We start from the raw sequence: 13480 nt of genomic DNA, 5'->3' as shown, positions 1-13480 counted from the left end.
AAGCAAGGGGAGCAGCAGGCATAGGGAGAAGCAGGCTCCCCGTTGAGCAGAGAGTCCAAAGTGGGATTAATCCCAGGACCCTGAGATCATGACCTGAGCCGAAGGCAGACTCTTAACCCGCTGAGCCCCCCTGCGCCCCATCATATTATGTCTCCTGTTGGCTGTGACAGTGTCTCTGACTTTCCTTGTGTCTGATGAACGTGACATTTTGAAGAACACTGCTCAGGCATTTGTAGGATGTCCCACTGTTGTCATTTCTCTCCATCATTTCATGACCAGGCTGCTCCTGAGTTGTGGGGAGCAAGATCACAGGGTCAGGATCATCCTTCACACCATACAAGGGCACAAACCGTCAACACGATGTGTCACTGTTGATGCTAACTTTGATTGTGTGTCCGGGATTTCTCTGTGAAAACCATGCCTACTCCCTCTGCCCCCTCCTACACGCATCTAAGGAAGTCACCACGTGCAGCTCTGACTCCGCAGGTGGAGGGTGATGCTGTGTAAATTATTTGGGATTGTTCCACACTGCATGTTTGTCTCTTTTCCCCATTTATTAATGTGCTCAAGCATTTACATCTGCACAGAATCATGGGTGTGCGCTTACTTCTTTATTTGGGGGGATTTACTGACGTAGTTAGATTCGTATGTACTGTGTGTGTCATGTCTCCAAACGTCTCTTGAGTCTGGGTTTCCCCAGGAGTGAGTTCCTACTTAAATGGCACCTGAGTCTTTCAGCTCTTTCTGTCCTAATAATCCACTGTCACAATGCTGGAGCCTGCGTGATGTGGGGGAAGGAGAGGGGAAGGGGAGGCATTCTGTAATCCAAGGATTAAATGCGAGTCTTTCACTGGGCCTGCGACCCTGGACTTGGTCTTCCCACGTCGGCTTGGTGTCCTTGTTTCTGTTTTGCTCAAGGAAGGCCAGGTGGGCTCACTCCCATGGGCCTGGAGCTCTTGCGAACGTTCCCCTAGGCACAGCCCTTCTTGGTGGCCACCGGGGTGGTCACATTCTCCCTTCCCCCACCCAAGCCATGGGGCGGAGTGTGGGGGGCCTCCCCCTGCTCCTCTCTGGGAGAGAACCCGGTGGGGTTCATGGAGTAAACACCACGAGCGTTTAGCCTCCAAAATGGCGGCCCCAGGAAACTCTCCCACCTAACAGCCCTCCAACGGTTCACCAACATTACCTGGAAATGCCCCATCGGTTGGGACTCGCCTGGGCTCTGGGCCCTGTCCCTGACGTGCGGATCCTGGCTGTGACTGTGCGGCCGGGTGTCCCTCCGGGTGTCTCTCCAGGCGTCCCTCACACTCAGCTCTCTGATGTCCCCCTGGGGCAGGTTTCCTTGCTGTGAGGACAGAATGACGACTTCCACCATCCGCACGCGTCCGAGCCCCTTCACAAGTCCCTGTGTGCTGCTCTGGAGTCGCACCGGGGACCCCCGCCGAGTCCACGCGCTCTACCCCAGCGACAGAGGCTGATGCCTCATTTCTGCCGGATGATGGTAATCAGAGTCAGATGCCGACAATGCCTTCAGGAGGTGCTTTAGAAAATTCTGGTTGATAAACTAAGTCAAATGTTATTTAGCAACTGGAAGATAATTAGGAAGCAATTACTGACACAAAAAGAAGCCCCGAGTACACAGGCAGACGATTAGAATCCCATCCAAATTTACGGTCACACCCAGAGACTATTTTAATACCTGCGTGGCCCGAGCATATTAGAAAACGCAAATTAGTTCCTCGTTTACACAACTGACCTACGAATCATAGAAATATGACTGGATTTCTAATTGCCTGATGCAGTCAGAGGACAGCACAGACCCCTCTCCTTCACAGCTTGCCGGGATAGAGCGCTGCAAGCTTCCTCCTGCAGTGCTGGCCGAGCACCTGAAGCCGGGCCCCTCGTGCCTTGTCGGACTCCGGTAGGTTTTGCGGGCCGACAGGCACGAGGAGAGCGTCCGGGCCAGCCGGTAGCTCCCCTTGGGGCTGAGCAGGATGGCGAGTGTCGCGAGTCCAGGCGCATTCACGAACCACACCAGACTCGGGGGATCTGTCGAAGCAGGATCTCGCTTTATTGAGCGGGGTTGCAGCTTATATTGGGTAGGGGATGGGAAATGAGGTCAGCGGGGAGAGAGCCTATGGGGTTTGGTTACGTAGTCAGAGATATGCGGAACCGAAACCGCCACGTTGGCGCCAATACTGCCACGGTGGCGCCTTTTCTAGCCGGAAGAGAAGGCAGGCCAGCGCCATCTTTGCTGTGCCCAACAGTGCCTCACGGGAAGGCTTCTCCCACGCAGGCCGCTTCTCCTACCGAGGCCGCTTCTCCGGTCGAGGCCGCTTCTCCGGTCGAGGCCGCTTCTCCCGTCGAGGCCGCTTCTCCCGTCGAGGTTGCGTCGGCCGCCGCCGCTGCGCTTCCACCCCTGCGAGCCCCCCCTTGACCTTGCTGTCTGTGCTCAGCTCCGTCCGGGGGTCTGCGGGGCCACCTCGACCGCGCCCCGCAGCACCGGCCCTCTCCGTGGCCTTGCAGCTCCCGGGCCCCTGTCTCCCCGCCACAGCATCTGGGCGCTCGGGCACAGCCCAGGCAGGGCTGGGGAGGCCACCGAGCTCGGTCCTGGGACGTTCCTCAGTCGAAAGGCCTGAAAGTAGAGACTCCAGGACAAAGTCTGAAAACAGGGGCCATTGGGGTGTGTGAGACACAGTGAGTCACAGTCCCCATGGGGATGCTCTGGTGGGACCCTGGAGGCAGTGGGAGGCGGGTCCAGGGTGCGGAGATCAGGGGATAGAGAGTGTGCAGTGGTGTGTTCACACCTACAGAGTGTGTGTGAGGCCCTCTCGTGTGGGCCGGTGCGTCTGTGCCCGTACAGATGCTGATCCCACTGACAAGACCCCAGTAGGCTGCTGCTGACTTTGTCCTCGCTCCGGGGTGGGCAGGGGTCGGACTGTCCTCACGCACACCTTCCCGGAACCTCCCAGGACAATGTGAGGCAAGGCCCCGAGCCGGGAGGTCACCCCTCCCCCCGGCTGCGCAGCCCGCCGGTCCCCTGCCCACTGGCAGGTGCTTCTGAGACCTCGCAGGTGCGCGACGCTCTGCTGCGTTCGGATGTAGAGCTTCGTACGGAACCGAGGCGGCCTGAGCGGCCAGTGCAGGCAGATGGACAGACCTGCAGCCATGAGTCACTCAACCCAGCGACGAAGCTGATGTCGGGGATGGGGGTGTCTGTCGGGCAAGGAGGCTCAGTGGCCCCAGTCTGGAGAGACTCTAGGTTCAGTGTGAACGTGTGTGTGTGCGCATGCAGCCGGTGTGTATGCCCGTGCCAGGGGCGAGCTCGTGAGTCTGTGTGTGCATGTGTGTGAGCCCGGGTGTGTGGTACAGTGGTGAGTGTCTGCGCGGCTGTAAGCACGCACACAGGTGTGCGACTGTGCATGTGCTGTACAGGTGTGTGTTTCTGGGATCAGGTAGAGAACATGCAAGAGGCCGTACTTCCCTGGGGACGTGACGTGAGTCTGTGGTGCCCAGATGAGCAGGAACAAACTGGTGAGGGGAGGCAGGGGACAGACTGAGGTCTGCAGGGAGAGGGATGGGCAGCAGGAGCAGGATGGGGGTCCCCCGGGTGAGGACTGGACCTGGGGGTGTCTCAGGCAGGGGATGCAGTCGGGTTGGGGGAGGGGGCCTCACAGCAGCGAACCCTGCTTCCAGAAGGATCCAGGAGCCCACCCTACTGGGAAGAAAGTGGAGGTCCCGCATGGACGGCACCCAGCGGGGTCATTGCCCCCAACGTCAGATCCCAGGTCTGCTCCGCTCCCAGCCCCAGGGGTTGGGGGAACAGCCCTCATCGTCCGCGTGGCTGCGTGTCTGTGCCCATGGGGGCTCCTGTGGGAGCAGCCAGCCTTGGACCTGAGCTTCAACGTACAGCCTCTGTTTCGCGGTCATCGGGCAGTTTCACCGTTCTGTATTCAACACCAGTTCGGATGCATAAAATACAAAAAATAGGTTTAAAAAATCCTTTCGTTGCAGTTGTTATTTCTCTTGTTTTTCCGCTTCAGGCGAGACCCCACACAGCTTCCGCTATCGGGAGCATATGATCACGGGCTTTACTTTTGCACTTGACTCGATTTTGTGTACATTCTCCATCTGGCTTCCGTTTCACAAGTGTTTGAGGAGGGAGTGTATGATGCACAGTTAAGCTCGGGGCCCCCACAGAAACACCCAATAAAAGACACTCGATGCTACTAACGGTCCCCAAAACTCTGTTTACATTTTGGAATAATCCGTTCACCACTCTGTACGCCAGCACGACGTGCATGTACAGACGGATGGGGTTCCGTCGCTCACGTACCGCGGTTGGCTCTGCTCACGTGTGCACACGCACACACGGAGGGATTACTGTGTGTGCAACACGACGCAGGGATTGCTACTACATTCCACGTGTGCGACGATTGTTCCATTACACGTCCCGTCACCCGTGATCGGGGAGCCCCATCCGTTGCATGTTCCATCACCCGTGATCGGGGAGCCCCATCCGTTGCATGTTCCATCACCCGTGATCGGGGAGCCGCATCCGCCCGGGGCTCCCGTTTGCCCTCCCACCTTCTCCCTCCCCCTTCCGTGTGCTGTGACGCTCGATGGGGAATGAGCTCGCCGTCAGAGTCCTGAGTAATTGCCCCATTATTCTTAGGGGAGATCACTAGAATTGGGATTGCTAGGTTAAAAGCTATGTTCATTTAAATATTTAATGCAATTTTGTCAAATATCTGCAAGACATTTGCAACAATTTACATCCCCACTCGCAAGGCACAAGAATTTCCCCATAAACTCCCCAAATACAGCCAATCACAGGCTCCTGATTATTGCCAGTTTGATAAAGAAGAAAAACAAGTCCTCGTGGCTTGAATCTGTTTCTTTGATTTCTGGTGAGGTTGAACTTTGGACGATGCGCATTCTTTTACCGTATTGTTTATTAGATTTCTGCTGATTGCCTGGATGGCTTAGAGCATTCATTTTAAGAACAATATGAATTCTGGTCAGGAGCCAGGCTTGGGATCGACCGGACCGCTTGTCCACACCCCCGCGCCACTAAGGGCCGGCTGGGGACGGTCCGTTCACCTCTCTGTGACAACAGTTCCTGTGTAACAGAAGCATTGCAAGAATCAAAGGGGGATGTAGGAGAAGCACCAACGTGGGGTCCAGGGCGCACTGAGCTCGCAGTAAACGCGGCTTACTTACTTTATGGGATATCCAGGACAGTACAATATGAGTGCGGAAGACACAGAAGCCTAAGTGTATAGCCTGAAGAATTGTCAAAACTAAATTAAACCTGTAGCATTCAGATCATAAAATAAAACATTGCCGGAGCCCAGAAGCCCCTGTCATAGTCCATCTGGCCACTATCGTCCCCACAGGGGTAAGCGCCGTCCAGGTCATCACAATTAACGTTGCATGAAGTCAGACTTCATCGAAATGGGATTATAGATCATTCCAGCTCACTGCTGCGGCTGACCACGCCCCCCGAGGCGGACGAGCCTGCGGGCCGTGTGCAGACCGTCTGGATGACAGACGCCGCTGAGCCGAGCTACACACACACGGGGGCAGACACAGCTCATGGCGATGGACCCGCGGCCCCGGCCGTTCCAGCTTCCATCTCTCGGCTCCCAGCAGCCTCCGGCTCTTCCCAGGGGAAACCAGCCGTCCTCGCTCTGAGCGTCACAAATCCTGACCCTCTGCTGTACCAGCACACACCACATCTGTGGTTTCGTACCACTGAGTTGGGTGTTTTCTTACGCAGCAGGGGCTGACCGAGTCCCGGCGCTCCAGTGAACAGAGATGATGCTGCTGGTGGTCTGTGGCCCAGCCTTGAGAGTCCTGCGTGTTGACTGTGCCATGGTGTCGGTGGAAGCAGGCTCTAGCCCTTGGAGGTTCAACGGGAGGGTGTCGGCCCCACACTGGGTGGACGTACGTCAGAGGAAGCATGACCACAACCACGGTGTGTGCATTTTGTGTCTGGCTTCTTCACTCAACCTTGTTTGTCAGACCCATCCGGGGTTTGGTGGGAGGTTGTTATTCACGGCTTCTCTTTGCCGTAGGAACCCCCCTTGCCTGTATGGGGCCCAGTGTGTGTCTGTCAGGGAGGGCTCCTGTGCACGGCCCCATCCACGCCCCAGAAGGAGTACGCACACACATTTCCGTTGGCCGGACGCCCGAGGACAGCATCCCTTGAATGAGACGCGGTGCATCCAAGCAGCTTTCCAGACAACACAAAACAGTCTTGCCCAGCGTTGTGCCGATCGCCCTCCGAGCTGACCCGATGCGGGTCCCAGCACAGCCATGTCCCTGCTGCCCGCTGCGGCCGGACCTCGCACCCACCCACCGACTCTCTCGTGGCCCTTGATGCCCCAGGGCGTTTCCGCGGACCTCTCCTGATGGCCACTGGCCGTGAACAATTTCTCACATTCAGTGTCAGTTTAGATGCTCACCTTTGTAACCTGGTCCAGTTTCCGGCCCATTTTTAAAATTGGGCTGCCTGTCTTCCCGTGTGATTGGAAGGAGTCGATATAGTCTAAGCATGATCACGTCTCTCGTATTACGTGTTTTGGGAATATCTGCACCTCCACGGAGCTTGCCTTCCCGCTTTCTTGAGAGCCTTTTAATGATGGAAATTGTTCATTCGAATGTAATCTCATTTATCAAGCTCTTCCTTTGCGGCGGGCGCCCGTCACTCCGCGTCCGGGACGCACCTGCCTGCCCCAGGGTCTGCCTGATTTCCCGGTTACCAGCCGTCGCAAAGCTTTCTCACCTTATCTTTCCTCTTCAAATAAATACCTGACCCATTCGGGGTTTATTATCTTATGTGGAGTGTGCGGGCTGGGAGTCAGATTCAGTTTTCCGTTGGAGATCCGTGTTACTGACGCAGCCTGGTTTCCCGGGAGGACACGGCAGCCTCCGCTTCCTTGTGAACCTGGTGAGGGGCGCATCCAGCCTCCAGGCTCTCCTGCGACCCCTCCGTCCTTACCCGCACCGCCAAGCCCGGATGAAATGCCTCAGGTTTTTACAAAATACGTTTATTTTCTTCACTGTGAGTCCTTCCTTCTTTGCATTTCCGTGCAAGCTGTCGAATCGAACAGGGACGTCCCCCAGTCCTGCCGGCGTCACCGGCGAGCGAGCCCTCGGCGAGCTGCGGGAGGCACGGGGTGGCCGAGAGACCGCGGTCGAGACCTTTGAGCTGGCAGCTCCGCTGTTTGTGTCCCCACTGACGCATGTGACATCATCTGAAGAGCCGGTGGGAGGCCTCGTGGGCGCGCTGGCACGGAGTGCAGGGCCCGGGCCGAGCCGACGGGTGTCTCGTCCTCCGGTTTGGGGGAGAAACTTCCCAACCAAGGAAAGAATAGTCTTTGGCTGCTAACTTTTGGTGATAATTTTCAAAAGGTTGTTTTCTTAGCAACCAAGAATTTTCAAATCTTGTCAGCATAAACATTACGAAGTAGTCCAGAGTCTTTCTGCAGAGGGTATTATATTTTACATAATGAAAGGCCACCGGCCGCTTCTCTGAGCAGAGTCACGGCAAGCACGACCAGCGGTGCCCCAAGGGACCAGGAGGTGCTGTCCTCACCGTCTGTGTCCTCCCCTCCAGCGGGGACATGCACACTCACACACTCGCAAACTACACACCAGATGCACACGCGCGTGTGTGGCCATATTCACACACTCAGACCGACCTACCACCAGCTGCACACCCCCCAGACTTTCACACACAACCACACGCGCATATACCACTGCACGCACACACACACACAGCCGCGGGCACACTTGCACACTCGACCCCACGCGCATCCACATACATACACGCATATTCACTCAACTCTCACTCATACCAGACCTTCACACACACACCCAGACCCTTACATACACTCACCCCACTTGCTCTCGCACACTCACACACCCTCACACCGTCACACACACACTAGTGTACAAGGAGACTGGGGGTTGTGCATTGGCTGTGGAGGGCTGTGAGCGGCATGGACGAGCAGCCTTGTCAGCCCAAACGCCACAGATCGCCAGGGCCATGGACCGTCAGGATGGTACGTCTGAGGTTTCGGGGCTGAGAGGTCACCACTCGGTGCTCAGCCGAGCCCACCCCGTGTCCTCAGGGTCTCCTCTGCAGCCCGCCGTGTGGCCGGAGGCTGAGCCTGGGGCCCCAAACCACAGACGGCGGTCCCCCTCCGCCGACTCGTCGCTGGGCAGCAGGGGAGTGAGCTGAGCTCTCTGACCCCAGGACCTCACCTGCTGACGGGTCCGTCACGGGATCCCTTTGTCGTGTGGGATGCAGGTTGAGGTCCTCGTCAACGGCACAGAAACAGGGAAGGTGAAGCACAGGGTTCTTCCACCACAGCACCCTGTGCCCTGGGGGCCGCCCTCCGTCCCTCCCCTCTGCTCCGCCACGGGACGGGACCCCCCCAGATGGCAGTGCCAGCACGTTCCTGCAGGGAAGGAGCTGGGCGGGCAGGGTGCGATCAGAACAAAGGGGCGTCTGAGCATTTACTAGAATGTCCCTGAGGCTCCGGCCGCTGAATGCTGCTGGAGCAAACAGGAGAACTGTGGCTTCTCTCGGCAGCCGTGGCTCTCTGCCTGCAGAGACCGCAAAGGCAGCCGGCTCTGTCCCAGCGCCGCCGAGCACATCTCATCTCTCTGCCGCAGCGTGAGCGACACACATCTGAGCTGCGGAGCTGGTTTATGTGTTTCTGTGCTTGCTGCCAGCACATCTAAATTAAGCCCATCTGTCTTCCTGACTCCCCGTGCTGGAGCTCACATCCTCGTCGTTCTGAAACGCGGGTGCCTGACTCGGTGCCGGGTAGCGGCGAAGCAGATTTTAGGTTCTACTCTCATGTTTCATTTTTTTAAAAAAAGCATCTCAATTAAAAACAGTTCTCCTGGCACAACTGTATTCCCCCCAAAAATGATCTGCATGGGAAGTAGTCTTGTAAAGATGATGCTTGGACTTTGGGGCTGCAGGAGAGCCCGGCGGTGATCTGGGCTGGGTGTGTGGCAAGTGGAGGGACGGGGGCCTCGCCAGGCAGGAGGAGGCAGTGCTGTTTCTGGCACCTCCTCACTCCCAGCACAGAGACACGGAAACACTGCCCACGGAGCCACTGCTGGGCGGAGTGCCAGGGTCATCACGTGTGGCCCCGATCTGACATGATGACAGCATTCACCTGGTCCCCCCGAGCCCACTGGGGGCCCTGGCTCACAGCAAGCGATGGCTTGGGAGAGGCGGGGTCTTCGGAATCGCCCACAGTCAGCGACGTCGGCCGCAGGCTGGACAGGTTCCAGAGCAAAAGCCCCAACAGCAAACAGTAGCAGAGTCCCACCCCACTGCTTGACCGAGCCCCATCTGAAGACGCTCAGGGTCACACGCCGTCCCCATATGCACTGAGCCTCCGGGCCCACAGCCACCCCCACCCCAGCAGCTCCCCTGCAGCACCCAGCTTCCGTGAACAGGAAATGCTTCTGGGACTGACAAGCCGGGAACAGAGCCTCGATCCAACCCACACCAGCCTCGTGCCCCCACACCACCCCACCTTTCCTCCACAGCGACCACAGTGTCCCCCAGAGCTCCCCTGAGGGGCTGAGTCACTACGCAGAGGCCAGCCGACCAGGCGTGCTCGGGACCCAGTACCCACCGGGATGGGGATGTTGTGACACATGCTGGCACGGGGCGCCCAAGCGCCTGTGACAGAGGGGTGGCCTCAGGCCAGCTCCGATCCGCTGCTGGCGGCCGCCTCCACAGGTGCCGTCAGCTCGGGCTCCAGCATGAACATCTTACCTGCAGCAGAGACTCGGCGGCCGCGCTGGAGCTGCCGCCATGAGCGGAAGTCACCTGAGCGCCTGGCGGGCACCAGTCCCCAGAGTGAGGCTGGGGGATCTCCGGAGCTAGGACAGAGGGGAATCCAGACCCAGGACAGGGAGGATCTCTGGAGCGAGGGCAGGGGTCTCCAGACCAAGGGCAGGGGGTCCCCCAGAATGAGGTCAGGAGGTCTCTGGAGCAAGGGTGTAGGAGTCCCCAGAGTGAGAGAAGGGGGTCCTTTGGAGCGAGGACACAGGGAGCCCCTGCAGTGAGGGCAGAGGGGCTGCAGAGCAAGGGCGCAGGGGGTCTCCAGAGTGAGGGCAGGGGTTCCCCAGAGCGAGGACGGGAGTCCCCAGGAATGAGAGCACAGGAGTCGGTCCCTGGAGCGAGGACAGGGGACCATCAGGATCAGCCGCAGAGGTCGACAAACCAGCAAACACCAGAAGCTCTCATCAAGCTTCCATGAGGAATAAATCATATTTCTGAAACAAATGATAAAAGACTTTGGAAAACATTATTAGTAGCTTCGTCTTGGCTGGCGTTGATTTAAACTCCCCTTTAATTTTTATAAGATTCCCCTTCCCTCAACAAGAAGCGATAAACTGATAGTATCATTTACATGCAGATTAATGTGAAAACAATATCTATGACTTTTCATTTCTTGCTGTTTAAAGTTTTTTAAAAGTAAATTGAGACTGATGACCCAAGTTACCTCGCTTGATTTCTGGGAAAATACAGGCTTAAAAAGAAAAATAAAGGGAAATTATTTTCTACCAAGAAGCAACATTGAGATGTGACTTTCTAAATATAAAGATAGATATAAAAGACGGCTAATTAATGGGGAAGCAGAAGTAATTACAGCGAACGTGGTCACCGAAGACTGCGGCGTCCGTCGGGACTCGGGCGGCGGGAACCGCACTGCACAGCCCATCGAAGCCCAGTTAGCATAGATTAAATATGCCCTTGAAATGGACAATCGATCATTTCCAATTTGGGGATGTAGCCCAATTTATTTTCCTAAGGACGTGGACTAAATTTCATAACCTAAGCGATTTCTAGCAAATAACTTTTTACTTTTTCTCAGTAGCCTCGAATGATGGTGTCAGCATGGGGCTCCGTAGTGGGGAGATGTCCGCAGGAGTGTTGGAGAGAGACCCCATGCTCGTGCGGCGACCGGTGTCCCTGTGGTCCAGAGAAGTGGTGAAGGAGAGGGTGAGTCAGTTTTCTCCTAACCTGTAGACCGGTCAGGTTACCTGTTGGGTCACTTCCGGATGGGGCACGATGTAGAACTCGGGCAGCAAGAAACTAAAATCTCGGGCATCGTCACCCAAACATCTGATGTGAGTGTGTCTCCACGTCCTCGTCTGTGTTCACCGGACTGTCCTCTCGGGAAGCCTTCTTTCCTTCAACAAGACACCCCCGCCAGCTGAGGACTTGTCCCGCAGCCCCTGGAGGCAGGGAGGTCTCCATCCTCAGGCGTCTTGCCGCCGGCACCGTGACGAGGGCCGGGTCGTGGGAGCTGAAAGGCACCGTGCGGTGAGCTCTCGCAGGACACGGGCTTGTCACCCCACTCGGTGGCACCTTTCTTAGCATAACTCAGCACAGAGAGGATTTTTAAAGGGCGTGTCAAAAAAGACCTGAGGTCCACACAGCACTTTCCTGTACATGGTGTTTAACCCCGCAACCCGGTGAAAGCAGCGTTCTGCTGCTAGAACGCGTCACTCAGAAGGAAACCGATTCAGCTCGGGCCTGGCCGGGCGCCATCGGCAGGAAGCCTTGTGTTCCGAGGCCAAGAGATGACCCCCCGGGTGCTGCCTCAAGGCCTCCTCTAACGCATGGGCGTGGGCTTGTGTTAGAACCATCTTCCATGACACAGGATGACAGTCGTCCCCGAGATGCTGACAGTGCCACCTACGTCCACGCCTGTCCGTGGTCACGGGGTCTCACGGACATGGGATCGTGGCCGGGAGCCCTGGCTCAGAACTCATGCAGGCGCGTGGGACAAGTTCTCAGACTACTGAGTCTGTTTTCCCACATAAAGCACAGCAGGGCTTAGCCATGAGACACGGGCGACGACATGAGCTCAGTGGTTCAGAAGCAGCTTTCGTGGAAGAACTGCCGAGAGACGAAACTTCTCACGAACGCTGCGACAAGGTGCGTGGACGGAGGGCAGGGGGAGAAGTCTGGGTCAGCGCGGGTGCGACAGGCCCGCGGTCTCCGGTGACTCTGAGGACATGGAGGGCCCACGGGACCACACCTGACCAAAGGTTTCCAGGCTCCAGAAGCGACGGCCCGCCCCGCGGCTGTGCATCCTTGATCTCATGCCTCCTCCATCCAGTGACCGAACATTGGTCTCCTAAGTTCTCCCTTTCTGGAAAACTTGTTACCTGGACCGTGAAAGATATTCCCCCGGGTACATGGATGAAGCAGGGGAAATACTGACAATTATTTTCAAACTTCAAATATCTGTGGTTGCTGTGGGCATGTACATTTTAATGATTTATTGTTGCGTAAGAAACCCTCTTAAAACTCAGGGCCGTAAAACAACCACCGTTTTTTACACAGTTCTGTCAGCCAGGACATGGGATGGGCTTGGCTGGGTGTTTTTCTCTGTTTCAAGGGTTCTGAGCGGGGGCGATGAGCCGGCCCCTGGGCGCGGCCCTGTCTGTGTCTCTGTCCCTCCTGCCCGCGTGGAGGCTTGTCCTTAGACCAGAACCTCTCGTGCGACACGGTTATCTCCTATGCGGCTTCTTACACGGTAACTGACCCCACGTTCTATCAGCTCCAAGCAGGTGGCCAGGCCCGCCCAGGTTCCCGGGGTCTGGGGGGAGCAGACCCAGACCTGGGTGGGGGCAGGGCAGCGCCGCAGCACAGAGGACCATCTTTGAGGAGAGACGATGCTATAGCCAAATTTGGGAAGGAAAATGTGCCACATTAGGAATTCTAACAACAAAGCCTCCGGAGAGAGGCACAGATGCACAGCGTGCAGGTCGCTGAAAGGCAGACTCGGCGGGACGTGGATGAGGAGACCCGGTCAAGAAGCCAGCGAGAGCATTTGCCGGGTGTCAGGGGAGAGCCAACCTCATGGAAGGAGTCCAGCCGGTCTTCCGGGGTGGCCTGCAGAGCCCGGGTGGCAAGGACACCTCCACAACCAACCCCGACCCAGACAGAACCTTCTGGACCCCTGGGCGGTGGGCTCGGAGCCACAGAACTCAGCCCTGCCCCTGACAGCCCCCCGGCCACAACCACCCCCGGGCCACGCTGAGGGAGCCGGGAGCCGGGAACGTGGGCGGGGAGTGTGAGCTCCACACTCGCAGACACTCAGGACCCGCGCAGGGCGCTGCTCCTGCCGGCCACCATCCGCATCAAGACGGTCACCAGCTACAAGGACCAAGGAGACACGCAGCAGCGTGGGTTTACGAGCAAGTGTCAGAGGGAGAGCGAGGGAGCGGGGCGTCCTCTGTCACACAGCGTCCCTGCTCAGGGCTGACGACTGGGGCCGAATGTGACAAGAGTCAGAGGGAGACAAGCCGCTGCGGTTCCCACTAAAATGTGTTCTTGTCATAAACCAGAAGGACAAGCAACCTGGGTCTTTTTTTTCCCTCAAGGGAGAACCGAAGGGGTTTTACTTGGTTGGAATGAAGA

At 57.2% G+C, this 13480-nt stretch overlaps 1 long non-coding RNA gene across 1 annotated transcript in view; it reads right to left on the bottom strand.

Annotated features, from left to right (window-relative positions):
• Window positions 1–1260: 1260 nt before the first annotated feature.
• LOC132015461 (uncharacterized) overlaps window positions 1261–13480 on the bottom strand; it is a 380846-nt gene continuing 368626 nt past the window's right edge. The window contains exon 5 of the long non-coding RNA XR_009403697.1: window positions 1261–1345. This is a non-coding gene — a long non-coding RNA (uncharacterized LOC132015461). The remainder of the gene's footprint in view (window positions 1346–13480) is intronic.

Source organism: Mustela nigripes, chromosome 4, assembly GCF_022355385.1.
Source record: "Mustela nigripes isolate SB6536 chromosome 4, MUSNIG.SB6536, whole genome shotgun sequence".
Lineage (NCBI taxonomy): Eukaryota > Metazoa > Chordata > Mammalia > Carnivora > Mustelidae > Mustela > Mustela nigripes.
Note: the sequence above shows the minus strand (reverse complement) of the source record. Positions and strands in the feature narration are given on the sequence as shown.